Source organism: Lissotriton vulgaris, unplaced genomic scaffold (genome assembly GCF_964263255.1).
Source record: "Lissotriton vulgaris unplaced genomic scaffold, aLisVul1.2 SCAFFOLD_301, whole genome shotgun sequence".
Lineage (NCBI taxonomy): Eukaryota > Metazoa > Chordata > Amphibia > Caudata > Salamandridae > Lissotriton > Lissotriton vulgaris.
This window is the reverse complement of record NW_028244321.1, coordinates 374,732-385,879: the sequence shown is the minus strand read 5'-3', so window position 1 is coordinate 385,879 and position 11,148 is coordinate 374,732. Positions and strand designations below refer to the sequence as shown.

Below are 11,148 nucleotides of genomic sequence, written 5' to 3'. Positions count from 1 at the left end.
TAGATCCTTTGATCGTAACCTCACAGGCCCGACCAAGGCGGCGGTCCATACGTGGTGGACGGTCACTGAGATACAGGGCTGGCAGGGCAGACTGACGAGATTTACCCCTCTCTTTGATTCCGACATTTTGGGCAAGCTTTGGCACACCAAGGGCTTTGAGAAGTGGGATCTCATAGGCATCTCGAGGGTTGAGGACATGCTCTCCAGGGGGGTGGTCAAGACTTTCCCACAGCTGCAGGCGGAATATAAATTGAGTGATACGGAGTTTTTCCGCTACGCCCAGCTGCAGCACGCAATAGCTGCCGCCAGGCCGGAGGAGGGTGACATCCCCGAGAGTTCGCCTTTGGAGGACAGGGTGTTGGACGGGCATATGCCTGATAGCGCCATCTCTCTGTCCTACAAGAAGCTGATCAACGTTCAGGTGGACCTCCTCCAGTGCTTGCGAGAGCAGTGGGTGGCCGATGGGCTGGAACTGGACGATGAGGACTGGCAGAGTGCTGTGTCCTCCCCTAAGGAGGTAGCCATTTCCTCGCGTCTGAGATTGGTCCAGTTTAAAATTCTTCACCGAGTGTATGTCACCGGCCCCAGGCTTGTGCACATGGGCTTCTCGCCGGATGGCCTCTGTCGTCGTGGCTGCGGAGCCCTTGCCACCTTTCTGCATATATTGTGGGAGTGCCCCGTTATTGCCCCTTACTGGGAGAGGGTCCATAGAGTGATGCGGGAGGTGACTGGAGTGGAGTTAGCAGCGGAGGCGCGTAGGTGCCTCCTGAATGTTTGGGAGCCTAATGACTATAATACGGCGCAGACCCGCTGGGCCACACTGGGCAATATGGTCGCTAAACGGGACATAGCACAGAGGTGGGGTTCTAATGTGGCCCCCCTGGTGGTACAATGGAAGGCCAACATGGACTGGTGTATGTTGCGCGAAAAGACTGTGTATACTGCCAGAGGGCGGCCTCAGACGTGGAACAAGGTATGGGGTGCCTGGAATGCCTATAGAGGGGATCTGTGCCTACCACCTGCACCGTTGCCACGGGATGAACGCTTGTCGCCATAGACGTTGACAACAGCTATGTTACTCTTGTATTGATTCTCCTGTTCTTCCTTCCCCCACCCCCCGCTTTTGCTACATTCTGTCTCAGTTCTTTCTACAGCTTCTCTAGCCCCTGCCGCCTCCTACCGACTAGTGGTCTTCTTCTCCTCCATTGCCTTTTCCGCGCCCTCGGGCGCTTTGTTTAAGTTTCTGTGTGAAAAAAATAAAAAACAACCTGCATTGTCCTGACATGAATCGCTAGGCACTATGACCGTTCTATACTATGCTGCCTTGCCTCCGGGATGTTAGGCTGAATAGCTGTGTGCTTTCTTACAATAAAGGTTTTAAAAAATTAAAAAAAAAAAAAAAAAAACTACTTGCCAAGCCTTAAACTCCAATTTTATTACATATCAGTAACCCCTAAGGTAGGCCCTAAGTTGTCCTAGGGGCATCATGCTATGTAAGTAAAAGGTAAGACATGTACTGTGGTAGTTTGTATGTCCTAGTACTATCAAACAATCTATTACATTTTTCACTACTGTGAGGTCTGCCCCTCTCATAGGTTAGCATTGGGTATTCCCTTATACTTTTTGGGGGGTAATTCCATATCAGAGAGGAGAAGCTTTATTTATTTATTAATAAATCCTATCTACTGGTGAGGTTGGATTTAATCTTACTATTGTATAAATGCCATTTTTAGAGAGTGAGCATTTCTCTTCACTTACTGCTCTATTTGCATGAAAACCTGTCTTCAATTGACGTCTGGATTGGGCTGCGAGACAGCTACATATGTGCATTCCCTGTAGACAGCCACAACACAGGTCACTCAACTGCAACTGCATTCATCTGCATTCTGATTGGCCTGGGGGAGAGCTCCGCTCCCCTTACCGCAAATATGTTCAAGAACGATAATTTATGTTAGTAAGTACAGTATACCTACATCTTATAATCATGTGTGTTTAAATAATTTGTCGTTAGATCGTTTAAATATTGAAAAGGATCTGTTTTTAATAGACATTTTACAAAAACAAATGGTACATTTGGGAATTCTGTAAAGGAAAAACCCAACTGCCGTGACATTGCCAACCACAATGCCGTGACTCGGATTCAAACCGAGGTTGCTGCGGCCACAACGCAGAGTACTAACCACTATACGATCACGGCGAGCTACTTGGGCTCAATAACGTACAGTGACATGAAGAAATTATAATTCGTAACACTCAGGGCTACTCCTGTGATAGGCTGAATGTGTTCATTGCTTCCTCATTCCTTATACAAAGGCTTTATCTCCTCAGTGGTTGATAGGCTTAAACCGTTTCCTGGCCGCCTGCTTGTGAACTGGCAGGAGTCAAAGATCACACATACACTGGTGGGCCTGTGATGGGACACCAATGCAGAGAAACACACCTGGCGCAGATATTCTATTCTGTTTATTAGACCTGCATCTCCCCTGTACCTCCTCAAGCCATCTGTATGTGAAGCAAGAAAGAGTTAAGGAACGGTCCATCTACACTTTTATTGGGAGGATGCTGCCGTGAGCTCCTCCCAGCTAATCACACAAACGGCAGTAAAGCAAGATAACTACACAGTTAGGCGGGACTGCATGGTTAGGTTTTTGAGGAATTATTGAAACTGACCTCAGTGACCCATAATCAGAGCTGTGGCTAATGACTGCATGCCTAATTATGATGAAGCAAGCACCATGGCTCGTAGGGGACCAACAACACACTTTTCTTAGCTCAGTGAATTAAAGTATAAACTTCTGCCATGTGTGAGTGGTAAAGGCTTGTTAATTTTGTTGCTTTTCAAATTCACGTCTGACAACAAGACGAAGGAACATTGGGGCATCAGACGCTTTGGAAAGTAGCCACCAACCGCAGAGAAAGAGAGAAAGAGGGAAAAGACAGTATGAGGTGTGGAGTAAACAGCAGCAGGTACAAGGAGCTCAAATGAGATTAATGGCGCCTAAATAGAGCACGTAAAGGAATAGTTACAAATCTAAGAAAAGGGAAAGAAAAGACTAGGAAAAAACACAGAAAGAGCTTGTAGATGAAATTCTCTTCCAGGAACAGCAGGTTAAGAGAAATTACACAGGGAGCAGTTAGGCTTGTAACTCGGGGGAGAATAGAAAAGAAAATGCAGTATTATGACGTGTGTTTGCCGAATCCAGCTAGCACTTTTATTTTATTTCTCTATTTGCTTCTTTTATTGATAAAGTAAGTTTCAAGTGCATGCACAGGTATGACCGAGAGAGCGAGGGTATAATAATTTGAAGCGTTTGCACCAGCGCTAATGAAGGACGAGAGTTATAGCAAAGATATGAAAGGGGGAGCGATAATAAATATGTGATATGGCAATAGTGACACCAAAATAAGCCACCTATTTATAAAACTGACATGGAAGAAATACTAAAGGTTAACTTCTGAAATTGTAGCCGATGTTAAAAAGATTCTCGTTGTCGGCAGGATTCGAACCTGCGCGGGGAGACCCCAATGGATTTCTAGTCCATCGCCTTAACCACTCGGCCACAACAACCGACTGTAAGGCGTGTGCACATAATCTGTATGCAAGTTTTCAAGGTGTCCCACAGCAAATTCCTGATATTCTGCAATGCACTTTTTAAAAATAATGTTTTTTTCAGCAGGCACATTCTCTCCTAAAAACAAACATTGCATGCGTATATCTCTAGTTTGGAATACCATAGGCTTGCATGCATACTCTCATGGGTCACTCAAGTTTTTTGGACCCTATTGCACTCTGTTTTCGTGCTGCTTTTAGTATATGGCCCATATTACAGAAGTCTACCATCTTTGAGTATTTGAGGCTCCTTTGTAAGTGCTTTATATTTTTTCATTGAAGAGCTATATAATAAAGGGGTCCGGGAAAGATTCCATTTATGGAAGATAAAAGAAGGCCCACTTGTCTCGCCAAATGCTGTAGAGAAACCTGATGTTTTACTCATGTTATCCTTAGTTCGTTTTTGTTAGACCTTGCATTCTTAAGGTGGTCCCAACCCCACCTTATTGCTTTTCACCTCCTCATTTTGCTGTATCTTTTTGTTGGCCTTAGGACTCTGATCACTTTATCGCTACTAATCAGTGCTGAAGTGCACGTGCTTCTTCCCTAATCATGTGTATAATTGGAGTATACCTGACTGACAGATTTAATTTACTTGAAAGCCCCTTGTAAAGTGGTATACCATATACCCAGGGACTGATTGTGCCGCCCAAAGAAATAGCATTTCAAACCTGTCTCAAGCCTGCTACTGCAGTGCCTGTGCTGCAGTGTACTGCCACTTCGACTTGGCATTTAAAACTACTTGCCAAGCCTTAAACTCCAATTTTATTACATATCAGTAACCCCTAAGGTAGGCCCTAAGTTGTCCTAGGGGCATCATGCTATGTAAGTAAAAGGTAAGACATGTACTGTGGTAGTTTGTATGTCCTAGTACTATCAAACAGTCTATTACATTTTTCACTACTGTGAGGTCTGCCCCTCTCATAGGTTAGCATTGGGTATTCCCTTATACTTTTTTGGGGGTAATTCCATATCAGAGAGGAGAAGCTTTATTTATTTATTAATAAATCCTATCTACTGGTGAGGTTGGATTTAATCTTACTATTGTATAAATGCCATTTTTAGAGAGTGAGCATTTCTCTGCACTTACTGCTCTATTTGCATGAAAACCTGTCTTCAATTGACGTCTGGATTGGGCTGGGAGACAGCTACATATGTGCATTCCCTGTAGACAGCCACAACACAGGTCACTCAACTGCAACTGCATTCATCTGCATTCTGATTGGCCTGGGGGAGAGCTCCGCTCCCCTTACCGCAAATATGTTCAAGAACGATAATTTATGTCAGTAAGTACAGTATACCTACATCTTATAATCATGTGTGTTTAAATAATTTGTCGTTAGATCGTTTAAATATTGAAAAGGATCTGTTTTTAATAGACATTTTACAAAAACAACTGGTACATTTGGGAATTCTGTAAAGGAAAAACCCAACTGCCGTGACATTGCCAACTACAATGCCGTGACTCAGATTCGAACCGAGGTTGCTGCGGCCACATCACAGAGTACTAACCACTATACGATCACGGCGAGCTACTTGGGCTCAATAACGTACAGTGACATGAAGAAATTATAATTCGGAACACTCAGGGCTACTCCTGTGATAGGCTGAATGTGTTCATTGCTTCCTCATTCCTTATACAAAGGCTTTATCTCCTCAGTGGTTGATAGGCTGAAACCGTTTCCTGGCCGCCTGCTTGTGAACTGGCAGGAGTCAAAGATCACACATACACTGGTGGGCCTTTGATGGGACACCAATGCAGAAAAACACATCTGGCGCAGATATTCTATTCTGTTTATTAGACCTGCATCTCCCCTGTACCTCCACAAGCCATCTGTATGTGAAGCAAGAAAGAGTTAAGGAACGGTCCATCTACTCTTTTATTGGGAGGATGCTGCCGTGAGCTCCTCCCAGCTAATCACACAAACAGCAGTAAAGCAAGATAACTACACAGTTAGGGGGGACTGCATGGTTAGGTTTTTGAGGAATTATTGAAACTGACCTCAGTGACCCATAATCAGAGCTGTGGCTAATGACTGCATGCCTAATTATGATGAAGCAAGCACCATGGCTCGTAGGGGCCCCACAACACACTTTTCTTAGCTCATTGAATTAAAGTATAAACTTCTGCCATGTGTGAGTGGTAAAGGCTTGTTAATTTTGTTGCTTTTCAAATTCACGTCTGACAACAAGACAAAGGAACATTGGGGCATCAGACGCTTTGGAAAGTAGCCACCAACCGCAGAGAAAGAGAGAAAGAGGGAAAAGACAGTATGAGGTGTGGAGAAAACAGCAGCAGGTACAAGGAGCTCAAATGAGATTAATGGCGCCTAAATAGAGCACGTAAAGGAACAGTTACAAATCTAAGAAAAGGGAAAGAAAAGACTAGGAAAAAACACAGAAAGAGCTTGTAGATGAAATTCTCTTCCAGGAACAGCAGGTTAAGAGAAATTACACAGGGAGCAGTTAAGCTTGTAACACGGGGAGAATAGAAAAGAAAATGCAGTTTTTATGAAGTGTGTTTGCCTAATCCAGCTAGCACTTTTATTTTATTTCTCTATTTGCTTCTTTTATTGGTAAAGTAAGTTTCAAGTGCATGCACAGGTATGACCGAGAGAGCCAGGGTATAATAATTTGAAGCGTTTGCACCAGCGCTAATGAAGGACGAGAGTTATAGCAAAGATATGAAAGGGGGAGCGATAATAAATATGTGATATGGCAATAGTGACACCAAAATAAGCCACCTATTTATAAAACTGACATGGGAGAAATACTAAAGGTTAACTTCTGAAATTGTAGCCGATGTTAAAAAGATTCTCATTGTCGGCAGGATTCGAACCTGCACGGGGAGACCCCAATGGATTTCTAGTCCATCGCCTTAACCACTCGGCCACAACAACCGACTGTAAGGCGTGTGCACATAATCTGTATGCAAGTTTTCAAGGTGTCCCACAGCAAATTCCTGATATTCTGCAATGCACTTTTTAAAAATAATGTTTTTTTCAGCAGGCACTTTCTCTCCTAAAAACAAACATTGCATGCGTATATCTCTAGTTTGGAATACCATAGGCTTGCATGCATACTCTCATGGGTCACTCAAGTTTTTTGGACCCTATTGCACTCTGTTTTCGTGCTGCTTTTAGTATATGGCCCATATTACAGAAGTCTACCATCTTTGAGTATTTGAGGCTCCTTTGTAAGTGCTTTATATTTTTTCATTGAAGAGCTATATAATAAAGGGGTCCGGGAAAGATTGCATTTATGGAAGATAAAAGAAGGCCCACTTGTCTCGACAAATGCTGTAGAGAAACCTGATGTTTTACTCATGTTATCCTTAGTTCGTTTTTGTTAGACCTTGCATTCTTAAGGTGGTCCCAACCCCACCTTATTGCTTTTCACCTCCTCATTTTGCTGTATCTTTTTGTTGGCCTTAGGACTCTGATCACTTTATCGCTACTAATCAGTGCTGAAGTGCACGTGCTTCTTCCCTAATCATGTGTATAATTGGAGTATACCTGACTGACAGATTTAATTTACTTGAAACCCCTTGTAAAGTGGTATACCATATACCCAGGGACTGATTGTGCCGCCCAAAGAAATAGCATTTCAAACTTGTCTCAAGCCTGCTACTGCAGTGCCTGTGCTGCAGTGTACTGCCACTTCGACTTGGCATTTAAAACTACTTGCCAAGCCTTAAACTCCAATTTTATTACATATCAGTAACCCCTAAGGTAGGCCCTAGGTAGTCCGAGGGGCATCATGCTATGTAAGTAAAAGGTAAGACATGTACTGTGGTAGTTTGTATGTCCTAGTAGTATCAAACAGTCTATTACATTTTTCACTACTGTGAGGTCTGCCCCTCTCATAGGTTAGCATTGGGTATTCCCTTATACTTTTTGGGGGGTAATTCCATATCAGAGAGGAGAAGCTTTATTTATTTATTGATAAATCCTATCTACTGGTGAGGTTGGATTTAATCTTACTATTGTATAAATGCCATTTTAGAGAGTGAGCATTTCTCTGCACTTACTGCTCTATTTGCATCAAAACCTGTCTTCAATTGACGTCTGGATTGGGCTGCGAGACAGCTACATATGTGCATTCCCTGTCGACAGCCACAACACAGGTCACTCAAATGCAACTGCATTCATCTGCATTCTGATTGGCCTGGGGGAGAGCTCCGCTACCCTTACTGCAAATATGTTCAAGAACGATAATTTATGTCAGTATGTACAGTATACCTATATCTTATAATCATGTGTGTTTAAATAATTTGTCGTTAGATCGTTTAAATATTGAAAAGGATCTGTTTTTAATAGACATTTTACAAAAACAAATGGTACATTTGGGAATTCTGTAAAGGAAAAACCCAACTGCTGTGACATTGCCAACCACAATGCCGTGACTCGGATTCAAACCGAGGTTGCTGCGGCCACAACGCAGAGTACTAACCACTATACGATCACGGCGAGCTACTTGGGCTCAATAACGTACAGTGACATGAAGAAATTATAATTCGGAACACTCAGGGCTGCTCCTGTGATAGGCTGAATGTGTTCATTGCTTCCTCATTCCTTATACAAAGGCTTTATCTCCTCAGTTGTTGATAGGCTGAAACCGTTTCCTGGCCGCCTGCTTGTGAACTTGCAGGAGTCAAAGATCACACATACACTGGTGGGCCTGTGATGGGACACCAATGCAGAGAAACACATCTGGCGCAGATATTCTATTCTGTTTATTAGACCTGCATCTCCCCTGTACCTCCTCAAGCCATCTGTATGTGAAGCAAGAAAGAGTTAAGGAACGGTCCATCTACTCTTTTATTGGGAGGATGCTGCCGTGAGCTCCTCCCAGCTAATCACACAAACAGCAGTAAAGCAAGATAACTACACAGTTAGGGGGGACTGCATGGTTAGGTTTTTGAGGAATTATTGAAACTGACCTCAGTGACCCATAATCAGAGCTGTGGCTAATGACTGCATGCCTAATTATGATGAAGCAAGCACCATGGCTCGTAGGTGCCCCACAACATACTTTTCTTAGCTCATTGAATTAAAGTATAAACTTCTGCCATGTGTGAGTGGTAAAGGCTTGTTAATTTTGTTGCTTTTCAAATTCACGTCTGACAACAAGACAAAGGAACATTGGGGCATCAGACGCTTTGGAAAGTAGCCACCAACCGCAGAGAAAGAGAGAAAGAGGGAAAAGACAGTATGAGGTGTGGAGAAAACAGCAGCAGGTACAAGGAGCTCAAATGAGATTAATGGCGCCTAAATAGAGCACGTAAAGGAACAGTTACAAATCTAGGAAAAGGGAAAGAAAAGACTAGGAAAAAACACAGAAAGAGCTTGTAGATGAAATTCTCTTCCAGGAACAGCAGGTTAAGAGAAATTACACAGGGAGCAGTTAAGCTTGTAACACGGGGAGAATAGAAAAAAAAATGCAGTTTTATGAAGTGTGTTTGCCTAATCCAGCTAGCACTTTTATTTTATTTCTCTATTTGCTTCTTTTATTGGTAAAGTAAGTTTCAAGTGCATGCACAGGTATGACCGAGAGAGCCAGGGTATAATAATTTGAAGCGTTTGCATCAGCGCTAATGAAGGACGAGAGTTATAGCAAAGATATGAAAGGGGGAGCGATAATAAATATGTGATATGGCAATAGTGACACCAAAATAAGCCACCTATTTATAAAACTGACATGGGAGAAATACTAAAGGTTAACTTCTGAAATTGTAGCCGATGTTAAAAAGTTTCTCGTTGTCGGCAGGATTCGAACCTGCACGGGGAGACCCCAATGGATTTCTAGTCCATCACCTTAACCACTCGGCCACAACAACTGACTGTCAGGCGTGTGCACATAATCTGTATGCAAGTTTTCAAGGTGTCCCACAGCAAATTCCTGATATTCTGCAATGCACTTTTTAAAAATAATGTTTTTTTCAGCAGGCACTTTCTCTCCTAAAAACAAAAATTGCATGCGTATATCTCTAGTTTGGAATACCATAGGCTTGCATGCATACTCTCATGGGTCACTCAAGTTTTTTGGACCCTATTGCACTCTGTTTTCATGCTGCTTTTAGTATATGGCCCATATTACAGAAGTCTACCATCTTTGAGTATTTGAGGCTCCTTTGTAAGTGCTTTATATTTTTTCCTTGAAGAGCTATATAATAAAGGGGTCCGGGAAAGATTGCATTTATGGAAGATAAAAGAAGGCCCACTTGTCTCACCAAATGCTGTAGAGAAACCTGATATTTTACTCATGTTATCCTTAGTTCGTTTTTGTTAGACGTTGCATTCTTAAGGTGGTCCCAACCCCACCTTATTGCTTTTCACCTCCGCATTTTGCTGTATCTTTTTGTTGGCCTTAGGACTCTGATCACTTTATCGCTACTAATCAGTGCTGAAGTGCACGTGCTTCTTCCCTAATCATGTGTATAATTGGAGTATACCTGACTGACAGATTTAATTTACTTGAAAGCCCCTTGTAAAGTGGTATACCATATACCCAGGGACTGATTGTGCCGCCCAAAGAAATAGCATTTCAAACCTGTCTCAAGCCTGCTACTACAGTGCCTGTGCTGCAGTGTACTGCCACTTCGACTTGGCATTTAAAACTACTTGCCAAGCCTTAAACTCCAATTTTATTACATATCAGTAACCCCTAAGGTAGGCCCTAAGTTGTCCTTGGGGCATCATGCTATGTAAGTAAAAGGTAAGACATGTACTGTGGTAGTTTGTATGTCCTAGTACTATCAAACAATCTATTACATTTTTCACTACTGTGAGGTCTGCCCCTCTCATAGGTTAGCATTGGGTATTCCCTTATACTTTTTGGGGGGTAATTCCATATCAGAGAGGAGAAGCTTTATTTATTTATTAATATATCCTATCTACTGGTGAGGTTGGATTTAATCTTACTATTGTATAAATGCCATTTTTAGAGAGTGAGCATTTCTCTGCACTTACTGCTCTATTTGCATCAAAACCTGTCTTCAATTGACGTCTGGATTGGGCTGCGAGACAGCTACATATGTGCATTCCCTGTAGACAGCCACAACACAGGTCACTCAACTGCAACTGCATTCATCTGCATTCTGATTGGCCTGGGGGAGAGCTCCGCTCCCTTTACCGCAAATATGTTCAAGAACGATAATTTATGTCAGTATGTACAGTATACCTATATCTTATAATCATGTATGTTTAAATAATTTGTCGTTAGATCGTTTAAATATTGAAAAGGATCGGTTTTAATAGACATTTTACAAAAACAACTGGTACATTTGGGAATTCTGTAAAGGAAAAACCCAACTGCTGTGACATTGCCAACCACAATGCTGTGACTCGGATTCGAACCGAGGTTGCTGCGGCCACAACGCAGAGTACTAACCACTATACGATCACGGCGAGCTACTTGGTCTCAATAACGTACAGTGACATGAAGAAATTATAATTCGGAACACTCACGGCTACTCCTGTAATAGGCTGAATGTGTTCATTGCTTCCTCATTCCTTATACAAAGGCTTTATCTCCTC

General features: G+C 42.5%; 3 non-coding genes across 3 annotated transcripts; all 3 read right to left on the bottom strand.

Annotated features, from left to right (window-relative positions):
• Window positions 1-3,486: 3,486 nt before the first annotated feature.
• On the bottom strand, window positions 3,487-3,568 carry TRNAS-AGA (transfer RNA serine (anticodon AGA)). Its single transcript has one exon. It is a non-coding gene; the product is annotated as a tRNA-Ser (tRNA).
• Window positions 3,569-6,428: 2,860 nt separating this feature from the next.
• TRNAS-AGA (transfer RNA serine (anticodon AGA)) lies at window positions 6,429-6,510 on the bottom strand. The gene has a single exon. It is a non-coding gene; the product is annotated as a tRNA-Ser (tRNA).
• A 2,857-nt stretch (window positions 6,511-9,367) lies between these two features.
• On the bottom strand, window positions 9,368-9,449 carry TRNAS-AGA (transfer RNA serine (anticodon AGA)). Its single transcript has one exon. It is a non-coding gene; the product is annotated as a tRNA-Ser (tRNA).
• Window positions 9,450-11,148: the final 1,699 nt, after the last annotated feature.